Source organism: Harpia harpyja, chromosome 9, assembly GCF_026419915.1.
Source record: "Harpia harpyja isolate bHarHar1 chromosome 9, bHarHar1 primary haplotype, whole genome shotgun sequence".
NCBI lineage: Eukaryota > Metazoa > Chordata > Aves > Accipitriformes > Accipitridae > Harpia > Harpia harpyja.
The window spans coordinates 12012767-12033772 of record NC_068948.1 but is presented as its reverse complement, the minus strand read 5'-3'; the positions used below and the strand labels follow the sequence as shown (position 1 = coordinate 12033772).

Genomic DNA, 21006 nt, shown 5'->3' with positions numbered 1-21006 from the left:
AAAATATGCTAACGTGTCATACAATATTTAGCTCTTGGGTTTAGGTCCCTGGGATGTTAGGATGACTCAAGTTCAGGAGGGGAGATCTCCCTGGAGAATATGTTTGCTCAATGGTTTGCTCAGCTCATTCTGGGGATTTCCAGTGGAAGAGGTTCCCCGTGCTCAGCTGTCACCAGGGGGCTGCCCAGGGGGGGCTGGAGGATGGCTCCAAAAGGACTTAGGTGTTCCCTGGGGAGCGCAGGCAGCCTGGGCTCAGGGTTCATTGTCCCACTGTGCTTCACACCCACTTGTCCACAGCGGTGCTGAGGCCCCAGCACCGCAGGGAGCTGAACGGCTGTCCTCCCAGCAGAGCCCACCGAGAGCCTCCCCGCGCAGGCTGTGCTTCAGCGTGCTGGGGCAGGGGGCCTTACGTACAAGGTCCAAACCAGGGGCGCTTCGCGCTGCGGCTTTTGTTTGTGTCTGCGTGTGACAGACTTTGCAAATATCCACCACCAAGAGGTCTCTGGAGAGGAATAAACAGTCTTGAAAAGTAAAGGCTGCTTCCCCATCCTGTGTAGCCCACCAGCCCCTGCCCCACTGGTCAGGTCCCCAAGGGCATCCCTGCAGCCATAGGTGCAGGGAACAGTCTCATCCCAGTGAAGATTTGTCATTTCCTTGCGCCAGCCACCAGCCTTGCCAGCTGGCCTTGTGGTGCACCCGTGCACCAAGGGGGACATGTGGGCATAGGGGCCTGGCCATGCTGTGGCCATGGCATGGCTGTGCCATGCCAAGGTGGCAAGCCCCAGCAGTCACTCTGGCTCTGGAAGATCCCAGAGGAGAAGCTGTGGCAATTTTCTGAGAGCACTGCCACCTTGTGTCAGTCTATCCTGCACTGTGGTAATCCGTGTCCTGGCACGGACTGGCAGATGTGCTGTCCACCAGAGATCAAGAGATCTTTTCATGGCCCGAGGTAGCTGTTTGACACTGCTGACTGTCCTCTTTAGTGGCGTTGCTGTCATAGCTGCAGGAGCAGAGCCTGCCTGTGCAGCACTGGGCACGACACTCCCATGCATGAGCCAAGTGCGACAGGGCGAAGCAACCATTTCCCTTTGGATCCTGAATGTCCATAGCACAGGCTGGATGTGCAAACAACAAAAGGAGCCTGGAATGCCATCAGCAGTCCCATCTACTAGCTGATTGCTCTGTGCAGTATGGGAAGAGAGGCCAGAGGAATTTTTTGTTGGTTTTTCTTTTTTAACCTGAAAGGTCAATTCTAGTTCTCCCCATCCTTTCCTCTGTGCCCAAACAGATTGTTCAGAGCTGCATGCTTCCATCGCACACATTCTGCACTACATTAGTTTAATGGCACTGTCACTATGAATTGCAAACTTTCTCAGCTCCCCCCTGTGCTGGTGAAACATGGCAACATAAGGAACATCTGTTCTCTTACCCTTTGCTGGAAATGGGAAACATCATATTGCATTTTTGTTATTAGCCTTATTTGGATGCCAGTGGTTTTGTTTCTAAACACATCAAGGCAGCTGAATAACCTTAATTGAGTACTACAGAAAAAGCATGGTTTCATGCAAATACAGCTGCCAGCATAATTATTAGGACAATACTGAACTTCTATTCCTGAGATCGGTTCCAGTTCCTTGGTTTTTATATTGCTCCCTTGCTGCTGAATTTCATTATAAACATCTCCACACAAACCGATCTATAGTTAGGCAGTAAACAAGTTAAGTCCTTAATTTTTGACATTAAAAAGCCAAACAAACCTAATGATTACAATGTGCATTTGAGCCTTTATTTATACACAAAATTAATTACCTAATCTTCACTAGGAATACCTACCACAGGTAAATCTCTGTCTTATGTGACTTCAAACAATCCCCAAGATTCCTAGTGCAATTTCATTAAAGACAACAGATTCCTGCAGCTCCTATGGAAGACAACAGTATGTGTAAATGGAATCAATTAATAATTCCCAGATTTAATTATAATGGATTCATTGTTATTGCATGATCAACCACAGCATGCAATGGGCAATTATGCAAAGCACGTATATGCCATTCTCTAGTCCACCCATTATATAGAATCACTTCATTATTAAGCTTGAAGGCAAGTCAGAGACCAAGAATACAGCAAGGGCACAGAAAGCGGCAGAATCTATTCTAACAATTTTGATGGTGTCTTTCTGCACTGCAAGATATATGCATTCATCATGATGGGCACACTTTTAATGAGCCTTCATGAAAATATTTCACTTTTATCTTATCTCCTTTACCAGCTTACTGGAGCATTCCAGAAAACTGTTAGCCAGGTATGGCTTGCTCAATTTTTGGTAGGTTTGCCTAGATTTGGAGAGGTCTTCCTTGAAGCCTGAAAATCAGGCTTCTGGTGGGAATGATGGAGGGGCTTTTTACCCTACAGATTTAATTAGATTTTATTTTCTTTTAGACCCACAGCAGAATTCAAGGCTGCTTTGGATTGCCCATGAAGTATGTTTGGTCTAATTCCTAGGAGAGATGTGCTCATTGTCACAGAACGATTAGATCTAGTGTCACATCAGTAACAGTTTCTCTTTAAGAAGGGCAGACTGTAAGACCAGCAGAGGTTTTGCAGGTCAGGATTGTGTTGTATCAGCAGAACTTTTGTGGGGAAGCTTGCACAGCACGTGCCTGCCCTGTCTGGCTCAGTCCGTCGTCTTCACAACTAATAACATTTACTCCAAATTTAAATAGGCGCAAAGGTCAGCAAGCCAAATTTAGTCTGGGGGTATCTTTACTGAAGTCAGTAGAGCTGATAAACTTGGCCTGATATTTGCTGTTGGAAGACTGAATAAAAGAACAATTCTTCAAGTGTTTATTTTCATTTTTACAATTACAGAACAAGGCAATTTGCAGCAAAATGTTGCATGCAACTCTGCTCTCAGACCATAAGTCACAAAGGATGCCAGACTCAGTTTTTGGTTTAACTGGTTAACCGGAAGTTTCTACCAGGTTTGTGCTCATTTCTGTCTCCCCCAGTACCTCCTCTCTGAGAAACAGACTCCCTGGATACTATAACTGTTCTGGTCATTTGAAGTGCGAAATCTGTACTGATGGTATGTACCATGGTAGTGGTGGTATATACTTAGTTTTTGCTTCATAAAACTCATATTCCCCGAAAGCTTTATCATATCCCCTGGTATTGGAACTAGATGATCTTTAAGGTCCCTTCTGACCCAAACCATTCTATGATTCTGTGATTATTGCACAGGTCTCCCAATTAGTGTAGTGTAATTCTCAGCTAATCAATTAAACATGTGCCTGGACCCCAATGCAGTCTTGCCTATGCCTCTAGCAATTAAAGGTAAAACTGCCTGTGAATTTTTGGATGAGTTGATATTAACCAGGGTGAAAGTTGTGCATGCAACTGAAAAGAGCCAAAGACTCTGAAAATGAAGAATGAGCATCCTCCTGTCGAGGGAAGATTGGTATGGCAGTTTGTTCAGTGCTTTGCTTGACCTATTTTATTCTTTTTTAACAAATCTACATTAGTAACTTTGCAGTCATTTGTAGTTTGAGTACAGTGTGTGCTATGTTATATTTGTGATTTGTTATTAGCAAGCAGTCCTGAATGGACTATTCGTGGAGCCTGAGCTGAGCATTCGTTTTCTATGCAGTTCAGCATGGTATGTTCCTCATCATCACATTTGGAGCTCTGATGAAGAGAACACAGACCCAAGTCCTCTTGGAGTTAAAGTCTGTGGCCATCTGTTTTATGAATCAAAGAGGGAAACTTTAATGCAAGTAAAGCACCCCAGTGTCCTGAGACACCAAACTGTTGGAGAATCCCCATTTTTTAAATCTTTCCAAGCAGATTCATGTCTTAGGGATGGACCTGAGACCCTTCCTCTCCTCTGACCAAGCCAGTTCCTGAGAGTTTGCCTGGGCTGTGACTCGTGCTTCCAGGCCAGCGTCACTGCTTGCTGTACGTGATGCCTGGGGCACCCCTGAATTCCCCAAACCAAGCAGGGGTGAAAGGAGTCTCACGGAGCAGCTCCCCTGCACTGTGACAGGGTGGTATCCCAGTGCCACGTGGCTCCCTTCCCCTTTGCAGCCCGGAGCAGGGGTGCCAGGCTGAGACACTGAGTGCCCTGGCGAGGGTAGCTGGCACGGCCAGCACAAGTTGCTCCATCGCAGAGCGGGGAGAGAACAGGAAACAAGCGCTGACTCAGTCCGCACTCTCCCCACTTGGCTTTTGAGGCAGCAGAGCCACGCACAGCCCCTCACTTGGGGCAGGCTGCTCAGGCACAGGCTAGTCCTTGGTGAAATTCATTGCATCTGGTGCTGTTCATTTCCTTTCAGTTTTTATCTAGTCTTTCTGGGCTTCCTGTTAGCACCTAATGCCAGTCAGGACAGCACAGTGCCTGCTGCCTGCTGTGAGTTTGCTGTGCAGAAACCAGTAAGAGCTAGTGGTTACAGCAAGGGGCTGTGATTCAGCTAGCATGAGTTTTGGTGCATCCTCCCTGTGCTTTTCCATGTTCTTCTCTCCCAGGAGGTGCGGTGCTGGGCATGAAGAAGAGCTGAGGGGGCACCGAAGGACCTTGATGAAGACTATGAAATGGATCCTGTGTTTCTGCCGGAAGGGGCTATGGGAAGCAAGCAGCAAAGACAAGAAAGTCACCTGTAAAATGTGGATTCTAGGTTTTTTTCTCACTTGTCTCCCCCTTTGATTATCTTTTACTCATGCTGATATAACCATTCACTTGAATATTTTCAGCTTTTCTCAGGCCTGTGAACTTTTGTTTTTATAGGGTGAGCTTGTTTGCCAGGCAGGTTTTCCTCAAACTCTCCCAGTGCCAGTAATTAAGGGATTATCGTAATTACCTCACTGGTGCAGATATTGAGTATTAGCACTTTGGCTGAATGTGCCCACTTTGATTTCTCTACAGTGACGCTAGGTAGGCTGTGGCTGAACTCTGCTCTAAATGGGTGCAGTGTCATTAATGACAGCGCTCTTACAATGGGCACTTTTGTGCTTAAGAAGCTTTCTATACCTTAATCCAACCTGATGCAAGCTACACATGCAAATGTATTACAGGTACAATTTACTTCATGGCATTAACAAAACATAAAAAGAGATTCAGACTGCACTGTGAAGTGTTTAATGAGCTGTGGGTCAGATCCTTGGAGCTGGCCGAACTCCACCGGCTGCAAGTCAGGGCATAATGCTTTCTTTTCCCTGTCCTGTGCCTGGCACTAGCCTGAATGCTCTACTCCTCCCAGGCCTGAGAGTTCTTTTCATTTACACTGTCCTTCAGGGGTCACAAGGAGTTGAAAAATATTGTAGACTCTTTGTGGGTCCCTTTTCTCCATGCAGCTGCAGCAGGGATGGTGTGGCATGCTGCTGACTGCCACTGCACTGTGGTCCAGGTGCAGGGGAGGCTACAGCCAAAGCACACGCATCTGCTGCCCTGAATAGACACAACACACCAGCAAACATGCTCCTGTGAATTCTGAGCAGATGCCTCACCTCGGACCGACTGCTGGGAGGGAGCAAAGCAGCTCTGCTCTTGTGGTTCAGCATATCCAGCATGCCCGCCTTTCCAGGCCTGTTCTCAGAGACTGCTGTGCCTTCCCACATCTGGCTCTTTCATGTTTGGCCTGAAATGGCCTTTCTCCTAATGGCAGCTTTTCCATTGCACGCAGACTCCTGAGGTGATGATAACGTTATGTTTCCCTGCAAGCTGTGTATGAGAAGCCGTGTCTTGTTTTGCTTTTCATCTGCTATAATTGAACTGGTGATGAAACCACTGAGGACCTGAATACCCTTCCACTGTGGTCAATACAAAGCTCTGACATTCATGCGAACGAAGTCTGATCCTCAAGCTCCCTTGCAGATCATTATTCTTAATTCTGGGCTTTGCCCTGCTCCCTTTCTAAACCAGCTATAGATTCATTTGTGCTGTAAGACAAACTGTGCCTTGTCTGCATCGGGAGAGAGCCCACGCTCTAAGTGCATGCTCCTCATTCACAGATGACCAGCCTGAAGCAATAACGATGCCCATAGAGAAATAATCTCTACCATTTCTACAGCCTTTAATTTTTCTTCGTCTTTCTGCCGTAGAGGCTGTATGTTATGTATGCCATCTCCGCTTGCTTCCTGTTCCCGGCCAGCTGTGGATTGATGATAGCATCTTCAAGTTGTTGGACTTCCTCTTCTTGTCTTTAATCTCTTTTGGTTTCAAAATGGCCCCCCACATTTACAGTTACCAACCACAGCAGGCAGATAGCAGCAGCTGGTAGCCAAGCAGACACCACTGAGTACATTTTAAAAACAAAAAGAGATCTGTTCTTTAGGTTATATAAGAGGATTTAGTGCTAAGATTTAGTGAAACTCAGAGTAATTTCTGAAATGTTTGGCAGATAATATCTTAAATGTGCTAATTCTTGACACTTTCAAATTCGCATTGGTTACAGTTCGACTTGGCTGTACCTGTAGGAACAATGATAGCCAGTAACACATTTATGCTGCATAGTGCATAAATTAAAAATGTAGTAACTTAGAATTTTACACTGCGTGAACTTACTTGACTTGCTCGCAGTTGACTCCTTCCTATCAGACCATGCATTCCTTGCCCTAAATCTATAGGCTGCAGATCAGAAAAGCAACACATTTTCTTAAGTTAACACCTGTGCTCAAAGCCAGGCTAAACCAAGCCTAATGTAACCATCCAGTTCTTCAGAAGAAAAGCCACAGGTGATTTTGCTTCCTCTTCCTTTCCTTCTTCATTAAAATCTGGTTTCACAGGGCACAGAGCCTGACTGAGCTGCAGAGCAGATGTTTTGAAGAAAGTCCTGGCCAGAAGCCACTTTGTGTCTGTTTCTGGTTGGTTTTGTTTTAAGATAGAGAGGGAAATGTACCTTATTATATATAGGTGTTTCTTCCAAGATGTATGAAAAGTAAGAACAAGTCAGGAAATGCAGAATTTCTTCAGTCAGGTGCTACAGACCTCCCCAGCTGGGAGTACAGCCAATGTACAACTTGCATAGCTGGAGCATCCGCATGTGTTAAGATCATGAAGATAAGAGGAATGTATCAGTTTGCTGTTAGTATGCACTATTAATTACAAGCTGCTTCCTGAACTGATTTTTATGTTACAGTCATGTGATTCTGCTAATGCAGTTATAATTCTACATCGTTAGCATCAGAGTCTAAACCTGGGCTGGTGGTAGCAATTTTTGCTTCTGTGCTAATTTCTTCAAACATTACCTATCGGTGTGCCTTCAAGACACTGCAAGTTCTCGCTTTCCTCACTCCAGTCACAATCCCCCATTGCAAGGTGTTTTACTTAAGTGTTTTATTGTAGTAGTTTTATTTGAGGCTGTTATTATCTGCTCAATGTTTCATTGGGAGGGAGGTTGTGTTTATCATTCTGGAATTGTGGCCACAGCCAGGAGATCTATATTCAGTTCATGATGCTTCCCCAGATGCTTTACCTTAGGCCTCAACACTGCAGGGTCTGAGTGCCTTGAGCTAAAGCCAGTTGGAGATTGGTATGATCAGTATCATGGACTGGTGCAGGACGGTGGAGGGTTTATCTTCTCTAATCTGTTATCTCCTCTTATCTCTTGCTTCATTTATAAAATGGGGACTGTGTCGTAAAAGTTCCTTTATCAGCTTGGCTTTAGGGTTGTTTGAGCAGCTTTGGTCCCAACCATCTTCTGTTGAAACCTTCATACCTTCTGGGCTTGATCCAAAATCCAGTCAGGACAAATCAGGCCAAAGTCTCTCATCTCAGGCTTTGGGGAGAGGCTGGGAAAGAATATGCTGTGCAAGTCTGATGGCCAAAATGTCCTTAGATTGTCCCAGAGCTAACTGGCAGCTGTAGCTGCACCTCCTGCCCCAGTGTGCTTGCAGCATAGTCAGGGTCCCAGGCTGAGGATATGAGATTCATCCCGTGCAGCTCTCACCTCTTTCATCTTTTTTTATTCCAAGAGCCAGGATGCAGATTTTACATCCTACCTCACATTTTGCATCAGCAGGTGCCTCTTGTCTGATGCTGCCTTCTGACAAAATAGCTCCTGCATCCATTTCAGCTGGTTTTGCAGAGCAGCCCACCCAGCAGAGAGGTGTGTGTGCTGAGCCCACACCACTCACCTGAAGCAAGGTTGGCCACTCCAGTGCAGTACACCACAATGGCACCCACCTCCCTGGCAGGCTGCTGAGTGGCCTTTACCGCTGTGGCCTCCATCCTTAGACCTTTTGTAGAGTCTGCGCATCAGGACAGTAATCCAGGAGGTGAGAGGCCAGTGCCTGAGCTGCTGTGCCCTGCAGTAGCAGCAAGGAGATCAATGTGGTATTGTTAGCACGGGTATCACAGCCACTATCTCAACTGTCTAGCCTTTAGTAAACACCCTGCATGTTACACAGTCGTTTTGTCTCCTGGCTTTACAGAATCCCCTGACTGTCCAGGAAGCACCACAGCTGGCAGCCAGGAGTGGCCAGCAGCTGCCTTTGAGTACATCTGAGTTTTGTTTTTCAAAGGGTTACTTCCGCTCCACCCCCCCAAACTCAGGACAGGGAGACGCCAACCAAAGGGGAAGGAGACAGTGGACAGAGAGCTCAGCCTTGTCCTATTGGGCTGATACACGCACTCCCTCTGCCCCCACCTGATCTCTGTGACCTGCTGATGCAGAAATCAAATTGTCATTGGCAACAACCCATGTTGGCCTGAAAGCCACAGATTAGCTTCTGAGAAAGCCTGATGTAACTATTCATTTTCATTACCAAGTCTAGAGGGGAGACACCCCCCCCCTCCCCATACGCCTCCTCCCTCCCCTTGGTTCAAGGATTTATATTTCCACGTAGTAGGTGGTGGTGGTGGACATGATACATGTGCTTGAATGGACACGTTTAGATGTGAGCCAGAGAAGAACTGGTCTCCTCTCCAGGATGCCTCATCCTTATTTCCCCATTGAGATTGTGCATATGCACAGCACTGACTTTTCAGAGATGTTGGACCAATGGGAGCTGTAAAACTTCAGCTTGTGTTTCAGCCCATATGTACTTTGGTTGTGACTGAATATTGCATCAGAAAAATATTTAATGGTAAGGAAAGAAAGAATACTCCTTCTCTGATATAAGCAATGTATTCTCAAGAGCTCAAACCTGCTACCTTTGCTTAAGCTAAACAGTACTGTGTTACGTTACGTTACGTTACGTTACATTATCAAAGGCTGAACACTGATTTTTGCCAAACTGGTTTAAGTCCAGCCTTTCTCTACTAGCTTCAGGGAAGGCAATCTGGATTTATCCCATTGATTGAGAGTTTCAAAGCAATCATGGCTTCACACTTCCAAAGCCATTACATTTAATCTCATCAATGAACTGAACGTGCAAGCAATGTAGGAACACTAACAAATAGGGAAATTCTGCCCTGAAAGCCCAGCAAGACCTGCCTTTATCAGCCCAGGACATATAAATCACTTTCTTTTCCAGCTCATTTAACCTTGGCCAGTGGCTTTATGCCTCAGTTTGCTCTGTTTCCAAAAATGTGTCCAGTTCCTCTCTTGATGCATGGCTAAGGCTCTCTTCTATCGCTGACTCTCTCAACTGGGTAGTATCCCAGCCCCTCCTAATTGTGTAATTCTGCCTCAGTTTAAATATATTATTCCCCTTTTGCTTTCAAATGAGTTATCTCAGAAACAGCACTGGCACCGTGAAGTCCCTTTAGCTTTCTGGTTTCTGTGTACCTTTCCTAGAGGAGCTCTAACTTTTTACTAATTTATATCTCACTCCCCACCATCATATGTGCAGCTGCTGTTAGAGTCCACAAGACACACATGCAAGAGGGAAGGAGAGACCCATTTGCTCTTTAATGTGAAAAACTCAGAGCTCAGTTCAGTGAGTGGTGACAACACAGAGAGAAGCTGTAGAGATGCCTATGGCTCACCCTCACGGGTTGGTGCATGCTGTGGGTGCAGGGCACCCGTGGACTCCTGCAGCTCATACCCCTGTTGTGGTTGAGGTTTGGGATTGAAATGTGGCGGAGGCTTTGCCACTGCTGTCACGTTTGTTCTTTGGTGGCAGCTGGGACCTCTGAGCTGGAGCTCAGAAGTGTCCGAAGTACATTTGATGGAAACAGCAGGAGGGTGAGCAGCTGGAGAAGAGGATCTGTGACCAAAGGGACTTCTGAGACAGGCTGCTGGCATTGACACTGTAACGACAGCTCGTCTGAGCTAGGCTGGTCTAGGGTTGTGAATGTTTCAGTATAAAGCTCTTAAAGGGACTAATTACCATTAAACCAGCCAGACTGTTGAAAATTAAATCCATGCGCTGGCTATAGTGATGTTACCTCCATAAGGAGATAACCTATGTCATGCTGACTCTCAGGTCTGCTGTGAGTGGGACACAATGCTGCTGTATAGTCTCCACATGTGCATGGTGGGGGGAGGCAGAGCAATGCATTCCTCCTGGTGTTTATTCTTGCATAGGAAGTGCGAGAAGATGCTATGATTAGGACTAATGTGTTTTAAATGGAGCCCAGTGTACCTTAGGTGATCAGTGTACATATTCCAGCACAGTGGGCTGTACAGAGTAGATGGCATCACATAGAGTGCAATTATGCAGATGTGTAGTGTTTCTGTAATGCATTGCTATTCTAGAAGACATAATATAAATCTCTGGGTTTCCTGCAAAAATGTCCATTTTTGCTGTCACTGCCAGCTTGCCAGATTGTTTTGTCATCTGCTCAAAGCTTGTTAGGGCTTTGGAGTGCTGTGCAGGAAAACCTCTCAGTGAGATGTGTGTTGTGAATTACAGCCCTGACAACTATCAGAGGGTGCATGCTGAGGTGTAGCATTAATATTTATTTGGGAACAGATGTCTTGGCTATTAGCCAGGGCACAACCTTGTTGTGTTAGATGTTGGGGAAAAAAAATGGTCCCTGCCCCTAAGAACTCACAGTCTCTATATAGCAACTGTTAAAAATATTGACTATCATTTTAAACACATGAATGATTTAAAGGAATAGGTAGAAGAAAAGTGTGGGTGGAGGGTAATGCTATAATAACATTTTTCCCCTGAACTGAGTGAAACATTTCCAACTAATGGCTGATTTGCATATTTACATTAGCTGGGTTTTAAGTATCCTTTTTTATTCCAACTTTTTACGCAGATAAACCTTAGCTACAAAATAATCTTATTTTGCTTATACACTGATAAAGATGTTAAGTAAGAATTCTTAAAACATTTTCCTGCTCTGTAGAGACATGGGGATGTAGCAACACCATACTTAAAAATATTCTTTCCTCTTCCTGGCAAGATTTCTAATGCCAGTGGAGCATGACAACATCTCCTTCTGCTTTGATAATGTCATGCATGCATGCGCCTGCTGTTAGTTGCAGGACAATGACTTCACACCAGACACAAATGGGCAACAACTGGCAAAACCAAAATAAGACTCTGTTTATGTTGATAATAGCTTTCCTCTGTGCTTTGTGTGCTCCTTCTAGTGGGGGAGCTAATTCCAGCTTTGGACCAGTTTGCAGCTGATCATCTGCTCAGGATGGCTTTTGAAGTCATGATGTGCCGCAGGGTTAGAATATGTACGGATTGTCCCAGTGCCATTTGCAGAGGTGAGCAATAGCTGGCTTGGCAGAGATTTGACACTCCAGAAGGGCTGTGATGGCTCCTGTGCCAAGTCCTTGTGATGAGCATCCAAGGGTTAAGCTACACACTTTTCTACATCCTCTCTTCTCTTTGCATGTGCAGCAAGATGAAGCTTGCCTCACTATTTGCTTTTCTAAATTAAGATATCTTCTGGCAGGGCACCACTCAGGAGCTCACAAGAACACCACTTGAAATGATACACACTTACTGGCTGTGAGAAGCCAGAGACTGATGAGCATTAAAACTTGCTCCCTGCAGATATGTAAACGTGGTCTCCACACCTTAGTATCAGCACAGGGGAATGTGGACATGCTTACAAGAGCCATTTCTATGAACAATGGACTTTAACCTTCAAAATTAGAGGGTGGACAAGAAATTAACTGTTTATAATGCATATCTGTGGAGCATGTGGATGGGGAAAAAATTTGCCCAGAGCCCTGAGGCTCAATCCTTCACTATGATTACTGGTGAGGAGAGAGTGAGAAAAATCATATGATCTTCCCTGACCTTCTCCCTTTCCACCAGGAATGAGGGGTGAGAGGAATACGAGCCTTCCTCTGATTCACCAGATTAGTACATCTTCCCCAGAAGGAGGAAAGTGCCATTTTGAAGCTTGTAGCCCTGGTAAGGAAGCTCTGGTAATTTTTTCCCCAGGCAGAGCAGCAGTGGGCTCGGCGTGTCAATGTTGATGACAATCCAACAGAAAGCATAGGGAGCAGAGGCTTGACTCATCACCATGGGTGCAAGAGCTGTTCTTTGAACCCACTGCATTCATGGGAACAGCTTTCGTGGAGACGTGATTCATTATTGGGGAAGTCCAGGATGAAGTATGGACACCGCCTCCCCAAAAGGGACAGCTGTGGTGTTTTATGTGGACTCCTCCCCTGACTGTCGTAGCACTGAAAATGACTTGCTGCTTCTGGGAATGAGCCACGTGGTGCAGATCTTGGAGACTTGTCTCCTCACTGTCAGTTCTGAATTACTAAGACTGGGCCGCTACACGTAGTGTCCCCTCAGAATGGGGTCTTTGCCAATAAGGGCTTGCAGACAGTTTAATGGGTCTTTCTCAGGAGCCAAAAATATTGCATGGGGATTTCCAGAAAGACCTAAGGCTTTTGTCTTTTTCACACTTTGCAGAAAGCTCGTGTACATTTAATCCACCTAGTTCAGGAGTGTCACACACTCTGTGGCCTAACCTTGGTTACACAAGATGACAGCACCAGAAAATTGGTCCATCACTTCTCATCGACAGTTCTGCTACAAATAAGCCAAAAAATTTTGGGTTAATTCTGATAATCCACAGAGATTTTGTGGAGAGCACAGGTAAACCTCAGAGGGAGGCACCAGCCCTGGACAGAGAACTGCAAAAATGAAGGGTCAGAAAGAACCAGTGAGGGTGAGGAAACATGAGACAATATGTGTATCCTGGGACCAAAAAGTTTTGAGAGTTTTTATCATGGAAGCATCAACTTTCAAGTGATGGACAGTCCCAGTAGGTGACTTTGAGCTTTAGGCATCTTCTTTGTCAGTTGTGGTGAAGTTTGAAGGACGGGGAAGAAAGGAGGAGCATGCAAGACTAAGGGTGGAAAATTCAGATGAATGGTATGGTGGGGCATACATCCAGCATGAAGAGGGTGAAGAGTATCTGGAGGGCAAATAAATAAGAGATCAGAAAGAGTAAGTCTTGAGAGAGCACAAGGACTAGGGGAAGCACAAGGACTGTTGAAGGATGCAACCCAGAGCAGCTTACATAAAAACATACTTGGCTCCAGAAATTTCTAATCTGGAGATGGTTGGCGGCTGGGAGAGCACTCAGGGGAAATATTGTATGTGCTTACCCTGTGCTCATACTTTTCCCGAGGCATTTTGCTTTTGCCCACTGTTGGAGACAGGAGCTAGATGGACCTTTGGCCTGGCCCAGTGTGGCTGCTGTTATGTTCTTGTGCTTTCGTGTTGTGAAAGAGTTGGAGTCCTTGTGGTAAGTCTTGCGTTCTTTAGCACAAGCTGCAGGACAAACTGCGCTTATCGCAGCGCCATTGCTGAGTCAGGCACAGAAGGGATCTTGCTGACATTACTCATTGCTTTGCGCACGACATGCTGAACATATTGTGAGGAGAAGACTCTGTGTTTCCCAAAAACAACTGGGCTCTTCAACAAGATTACTCTTACGTAGGTACAGCAAATTGCTGCTAGTGTTCCTGTCTCCTGCAGCCGGGCTGCTCCAGCTCCAGGCTACGGAGGGGTGGCAGCAGCAGCTTTCTGTCTAACAGCTTTTGTGGCTGTTTTGGGTTAGCAGCCACGCTGCTGGGTTGCTGGGGCTGCCTGGGGAGCCTCTCCTGGGGCATTCCCCTCACCTCCGGCACATTGCGACCCAATGTGCTTGTGAGGCTGCTTTTGTTCCCTGAGGGGATGGAGGGGTTGGTGGATCCCGTAGTTCCTCTCTCTTTGGTAGCATCCCAGTGGCTGGTGACAGGAGAGCTTTCTGAGCCTCCTCTCTGGACCTTTTGGCTGCGTCACTCCTCCCCCACTTCTTTGGCTTGGTACTCCCAACTGTCTTGAGGTTGTAATTATCTCCCATGAATAGTGCTATCCTGTTTTGTCTATCACGGCTGGCATTACCAGGAGGGGTCTCCATTTTTCCAAGAATACTGTGTCGCTTTTTAAAAATAAGTATCTCACAAGGAGGTTAATGCACTGTTAGCATCTCCTGATAGCTGCACTCACCTTCTTTTTCCTTTCTGCTTTTCCTTGTTTATTCATTCCCATGGTGAGAATGACAATATTTCTATCTATTAACAGGTAGGAAGAAGGGGAGTCTGTTTCCAGAGTAAATGGGAAGACAAGGAGGGTCAGAGCAATGTTTATACACGTATACAGTAATTTCTTGCACAGTGTATGCATACATATGCACGTGAACTACATATATCAACAGTACTTTTTTTCTAAGGTCAATGTTTTTTCTCGGCAAAGCCCAGACCCCACTTAGGGGAGGAACAAGCCTTGCCAATAACTGGATTCAATTTATAAGAAACTAGGTGGAAATAATGATGAGGAAATGAGAAAAATAAGCTTTTGATGAAATAATTAATGACTAGTTGTGACACAATCTCACAGCAGCAATCCAAGGCTCAGGGAGATCAGAGGAGCCCATCCGCTGCCAGACAATGCTTACCATGCAAAGCCAAGTAGCCTCCTGTTTGCAATTTAAAATCATAACCATATACATGAACTGCAGTTGGTGGCGGCTCGTTTGTTTTAAGTTCTCTCCTAACAAAGTAACAGCACTCCCTTTGCCTTGCATCTGAAGGAGGAATGGACCAGCGGGTTCCAAGCAGTTATGTAGCATGTAGGACAGGTCCAGCTCTACAGCAGCTAAAGCCAGGAAATGAACATTTCAACATGTGTGAATTATTCTACTGCCACCAAACTGAACAGAGCTCTACTGCTCGCAGATCTGGTCCAAAAGACTGAAACCAGTGCTTCTTAGCTGGGGATGTCTGGGGAAGGGAGGGACTTCTGAAGAGTCTGCAAAAGGTGCAAAGGAAAAGCAAATCTTTTGTCAGCAGTCTTGCATTTGCTATCACCGAGTCCTCACCCCCATCGGCGATATTGTTATGAACCCGCAAGTGGACAAAGTTGAAAAACACTTGGCCCAAAATATTTTTTGTGGAAGGCTCAATTCTGCCCTCAGAGCTGATGTTCCTTACGCCCACTATGCAGAGCTGCAGATGCCCCTGTGGCAGTGGGTTGGTTCAGCTCAGGAGTCACTTTTGAAGGAAATCTCCCTGTTGTCCCCACTCACCCAGTCCTGCTTGCACTGCAGTGTGGTCTCAGCTGTACAAACTGGATTGCTCTGCCTGAAAGCAAACCGGCAGAGGTGCTCCAGGAGTGCACCAAACGGGCTCCAACTGCTAGTGGGGGTGTTCAGTCCACATCGCCAGGCTACAGCTGGTCTGAAACCCCTGAAATCACTGCGATACAGACACAAAGATGGCCACACCATGTATTTCACAGCACAGTCTGCTTCTTTGCAAGGCATTACCTGTCAGTGTCAGCAGAGCCACTGCCACCATCTTTCGCTCTGCTCCCGAGTGAAACGCAGGCTGATTGCGGAGGTGCAGAGCCACCATCTCCCTGCTTGGCTCTGGCGTTAGCTCCTTTCACTGGCCTGCTCTGCACATCTACTGTCCCAAACAGATTAGTGGGGGAAGGCATGATGGGAGACAGTCCCCTCCTAATCGCTTCCGGAGGTCCTGTTTCCAGCTTGGTCAAGGCACTGCTGAGTCATTTTCATGCAGAATGAGTTACGGCTGTGTTTAAAACCACTTTATTACCCTTCAGTAATCCAGAGCTCAATCTTGCGTTTTTAATGTTGCTCTTCTAAAGGGCAGATTTATATGTAAAACACTTTACACTTTGGTTTCCTCCTAAATAATAACTAACGTTGTTCTTCTGAGTGCTTTATGGCATTAGCTAACTAGTCCTGACAACACCCTGGTTTTCCATATGCACAGCAGAAAGCTTGGATGAGCTTCTTAAGTCTGGTGTTTTCAATTCTCATGATTTTATTGTGAGTCTGGGGTGGGCTTTTTCTTCAAGTCTCAGCTCCTGGAAGCATATGATCACATGACTCTCTCACTTTTCTTTTTTTTAAACAATAAATTTCTAAGTCTTCCGGTTGCAGGGAAAAGCCTGAAAATGTGATCCAAATGCACTGCAAAGCTCAGAAACCAGATGCCAAACAACAACAAGCCAAACTGTGTTGCCATTTTTAAATCTCTGAAGTTTTAAGGCAATCTAAGCATGGTCTGGGTCTTCACCCATATTTTCTGAGTGTGGAGGGGCTTGGCAGTAAATAAAGCTTCATATTACAAAGAGGCAAAGGCAAATAAAGTCTTCAGGGATGCTAATATTCTCCATCTCCCCTCTCTTTCTTGCTTGTTTCTGATTCTTGTCCTGCATGTGCTTTGCTTTCCACATTGTGAGTCGTCACGTTCCTCACAGTGGTAAAGAAAAGCACACAAATAAATCTTTGCTGGAACAGAGAAAATTTTAAATCAAATCAAAATTTTACAAACAAATAAGATCAAGGTTTTAAACTCTTCCATCTGTTACTGTGCTTGTGGAGTGCAATGTGCAGCAGGCCAGGGCATACAGTTCGTGACTCTCAAGGCTACTGTAACAAAACAACCATTACTGCTGCTGATGCTACTACTACTACTAATAAAATAGAATTGTTAATTGTTAAGTAGAATTTGTAATTGTGATCATCTGCTTAGAAAGGGGCAAGAAAGTGTGCAGTAAGCTTTTCTTGCACTGTGGCACTGCAAACCAGCTATTTCCACATTGTAAAAGGAGCTGGACAGCAAAAAGTGATCAATATATTGATTTTGTGTCACAGATTTTGTGTTTCTTCTACTTCCTTATTGGTTTTATACTGACCAGTTTAATTTCTCCTATTATTTCCTGCTGACACGGTCACAGGTCAGAGAACGTAGCTGTCTGACTATGGGACAGCAGTTTAGATTTGTCTCACTAGGTTTTTAGTCCTGTATAATACTTGCTGCTCAAAAGTGCTATTGCTATTTCAATTATACATTCTGTATGGGAATCTAGTACTATTTTAATTACTCTGTGCATGTATTTATTCTTTAGCTATTAGAAAATCTCCGTTAGACTTTAAAGTCCAGAGCTTCCCTGAAGGAAATATTTCCCAGCCTGCTAGATCTTAGTGATACAAGATCGTCTTGATATTTATTATAAAGCATACTTTTTTTCATTTTCTCCCATGGCTTCCCGACAAATATTTCTGTGGCTCCCTGAACAAATCCCTTGTCCCTCCAAGTTGGATAGTTGCCTCCCTCTCACTTCTGCTCAGCTGAACAATATCTTCTTCTCCTTTAAGCATTTTAATCATGCTTGCTGGTTTTTAAACCATTCTCCCTGTTTGCTCACATGTTTACACACTGAGTAGAAAAAAAAGTTTTCCAGGTAGAATCAAAAGAAGCAGTGGTTTCCATCTTGCGGTGCACAGTTAATATATTACCGCACCTTCACATGTCAGACTGCCAGCAGAAGCCACGGAGGAGCAATCTGTGCCAGCCACATGGAGCTCTGCCATAATCGGTCTGTTGTAACAGCTGATGGAAGGGCCAATTGCTTGTTTCAAGTGTTGACCACAAACTCATTTAGACAGGTTTTGTCTAGGAATCCAGGGATTCCTGTATTGCAATCTTCCTAGGACCAGTTCTCTGCCCACTTCCCTTAGAATAAATCTGCATGAGTAAGATTGCTTTAATTTTGCAAATCTTTATTTTTGTTTCAGTTTGGAGTGTTCAAAGGCAGAAAACCCTGGTTGACTTTTGCTCTTGTCAAAGGCAGTCCATGCTGCGGGCAGAGCAGAGTGAGACCAACACAGAGTGCTTCTGACGGTCCCCTTCAGATATACTAACAGAGAGCAAAAATGTAAGAGAGCAACCACAGCATCTGAAGAGAACTTTTCCAAACACGGAGGGAGGGGCATGCTGGAAAGAGAAGAGCCTTAATATGTGAGTAAAAATTAATGAATTATTCTAAAATGGCTGCACTGAAATTTTACACTGAGGAAAGTGACCAAGACTCCAGTTGATGAATTTGCTGATATCAAACAAGTGAATTGCTATCAAGCACATGAGAACTACCAACAGGTCCTTCCCTGAGCTGACTCCCTGCTAGACCCTTTTCTCTCCACTTCCAACAGTAACAGTAACAGCATCCCTTCAAGAGGGAAAGAGTTGCTGTTGAGCTGATCTGCGGCTTTGGCGTGGCTACCTGGTGGTTGTGTGACAGGGTGCCTTGGCAGTGCCTTTGCAAAGTCAGGTTCTGAGCAGGAAGCAGGCTAACACGTTTCTTGCACAATACAAGGCAAGAAGGGAGTAAATTTATATAGGGATTTTTTAACATTAAAATTAGGTATCTAATCAGATGGGCATTTTTTTAACATGCATTCTAGTGTAGAAGGAAAGATGGGATATTAAGTCAAAAGGCTGTGGTTATATCATATGGGCTGATAACAAATTTATGAACTGATAGATACACGTTGATATGCATCAGATGACTGATTGCTCATATTTATATTTGTATGTTCACAAAGGGGTACGCAGATTGAAAGATGGAAACATTCTTCTCCAGACCCAGACAAGCATTCAGTCTTTCAAGAAGGAAATACAAAAGGGAAGGCTCAGCTGGAGGCAGGGCTGGTGTTTAGCTGCCTATATTTTGGCAGCTTCTTAACTTTAGGCCTCAGTCGCCTATAGAAAATGGGGGACAATGGCATTTCTGTACCTTCACAGGGTTTCTAAAGAGAACTACATTAAGGGGTATGAGATGCATGGGCAGTCTAGTAAAGGAGGTGGTTTGTATATACAAGGTAAACAGCTAACTCAATAGGGTAGTGATTCCAGAAAATATCTTGCTGAACTGAGGCATGGGAAAGGGACATACACGGTACTGATTCAACTGGCTGCACTCCTCTGTGTCATTCTTTGATAGATTTACCATGCAATTTTGGTTTGTTTTCCCCTCTCCAGTCCTTCAGAGAGTGATTCCTGTTGTGATAATTTAACACATACCTTACAATATAGCAACTCAAGACGGTGGATTGAAAGATTTATGTTGCTGATTCTGCAACAAATGCATCAAGTGCCAAATGTGCTTTCAATAACTTCCTGTGTTATGCTGAGATAGTTGGTCAAAGGCATCTTAGTGAAAGACAAAGACAGCTCAGAGTCATACCTGGGCATGAGTTTGATCCGCTGTGTTTTATGCACTTTTATTTACTGCAGAGGCAGTTTGTTTCACTTACAGCTTTACTCCTCCAACAACTATTGACGCAGTTTAAATAAGCTGCACTCCAGTATTTGGACATTGACCTGCTTTTTACTTGTTTGTTTAGTGAAACTGCCACATAACTGACCCAGCAGAGTCAGGAGTTATAAACAAACTTTGACTGCAAAGTGTGTGTTTAGTTCAGCTTTCACCTTGACACAAAGCCTTTGCTTTCTGGAGGAGCAGAGACACTCTCCACAGTACATCAGCACACAGTGCACACCAACTCCCCTCCAGTAAAACGCAACTAGAAAAAGGCAGAAAAAGACCCCATGGCATGCGGGGATTTTTTAATAGAGTGTGTGATTAATTTACAATCTATTTATGTTAATTCATTTCAGTATTAGGCTTCTTCATACCTTTGTGATATATAAAGCTGCTGTGAAGATATTGGCCTATGATCTCATTTATGTCACTGTAAATCCAAAGTAACTCACTTGAAAACAGCACTTACAGTAGGACTCCATCAGCGTCCCTAATAATTAATTTGGCCTACGGTAGGTTTTTGTTCTCTACACATGAAAGTGCAAGTCATCTTGTTTGTAATGTGTTGGGTTTTTTGAGGCAGAAATATTTGCTAAGGCTGTAAATATTTAAATCCATCTAAATATTCTAGAATATAAATTCTGTTCTATTGAATATTTTAATCTGAACAGACAGCACCTACCTTGAAAATGTAATATAAAGCTTATAATCTCTAGTTTAAACTATTAAAAGCAGTCCAACTAAAGTTGGACAAGAAAATAGTTATGGTATCAATTCTGTGGTCTATGGCAAGTAAGTGGCAACTGTAACTGAATGACTAATATCAATACCAGGAAATGACCACCATCAACTGTACAAAGTTAGCAATGCCTTTCAGAAATAAGTTGTTCAGGAACTTGTGGAGGCTTCTTGTGACTTGAAGAAGCTTTCAGCAGTGGACAAATAGACAAATCTTTAAAACTATATGTTTGCACCAGTAAATTCATTCAGAGATGTTTTTCCTAAAGGGATTCCCTGCAGGGGAGCTATTATACATGTTCTAGCCTGAAACTTGAGCTGGCCAGAGAATGGAAATAGTGTTTCACAGACGATTTTGAGATTTTGAAATTTGTTTTCATTCCAATTCAGAACAAAACCTCAAAATGTTGAAATTCTCCACAAAGGAAAATTCCACAAAAATAAATAGTTTTGGCTTATTTAGGTCATTATAGCTTTTAAAAATGCACATATTATATAGAATTAAAAAAATCTAAATGTTTTATTCCAAAATTGTTGGCATTTTTTTCCTTAAAAAAAAAAGTTGGTAAAAATAATTGATTTTTGATTGTGACAGAATGACATTTTTGAAGGAAGCTACTCCACTAAATAATTTTCCATCTGACGTTCATTAGAGATCCAATTGACACGTTATCCAGACCTTTTGCTGTAATGCAAATACTCTACAAATAGTTTAGCACCAGAACCATGGTCTATAATGCTGCTGCTGCTTGTGAGCTTCTTATTGCATGTTTGTGC

At 44.3% G+C, this 21006-nt stretch overlaps 1 long non-coding RNA gene across 3 annotated transcripts in view; it reads left to right on the top strand.

The window, feature by feature from the left end:
• LOC128146069 (uncharacterized) overlaps positions 1 to 21006 on the top strand; it is a 147262-nt gene that overhangs the window by 115847 nt on the left and 10409 nt on the right. The window contains exon 1 of one of the 3 annotated variants that reach the window (XR_008236671.1): positions 18000 to 18188. The exons of the other annotated variants lie outside the window; for them this stretch is intronic. This is a non-coding gene — a long non-coding RNA (uncharacterized LOC128146069). Of the gene's footprint in view, positions 1 to 17999; positions 18189 to 21006 lie in introns of those variants that run through there. 3 annotated transcript variants of the gene reach the window in all.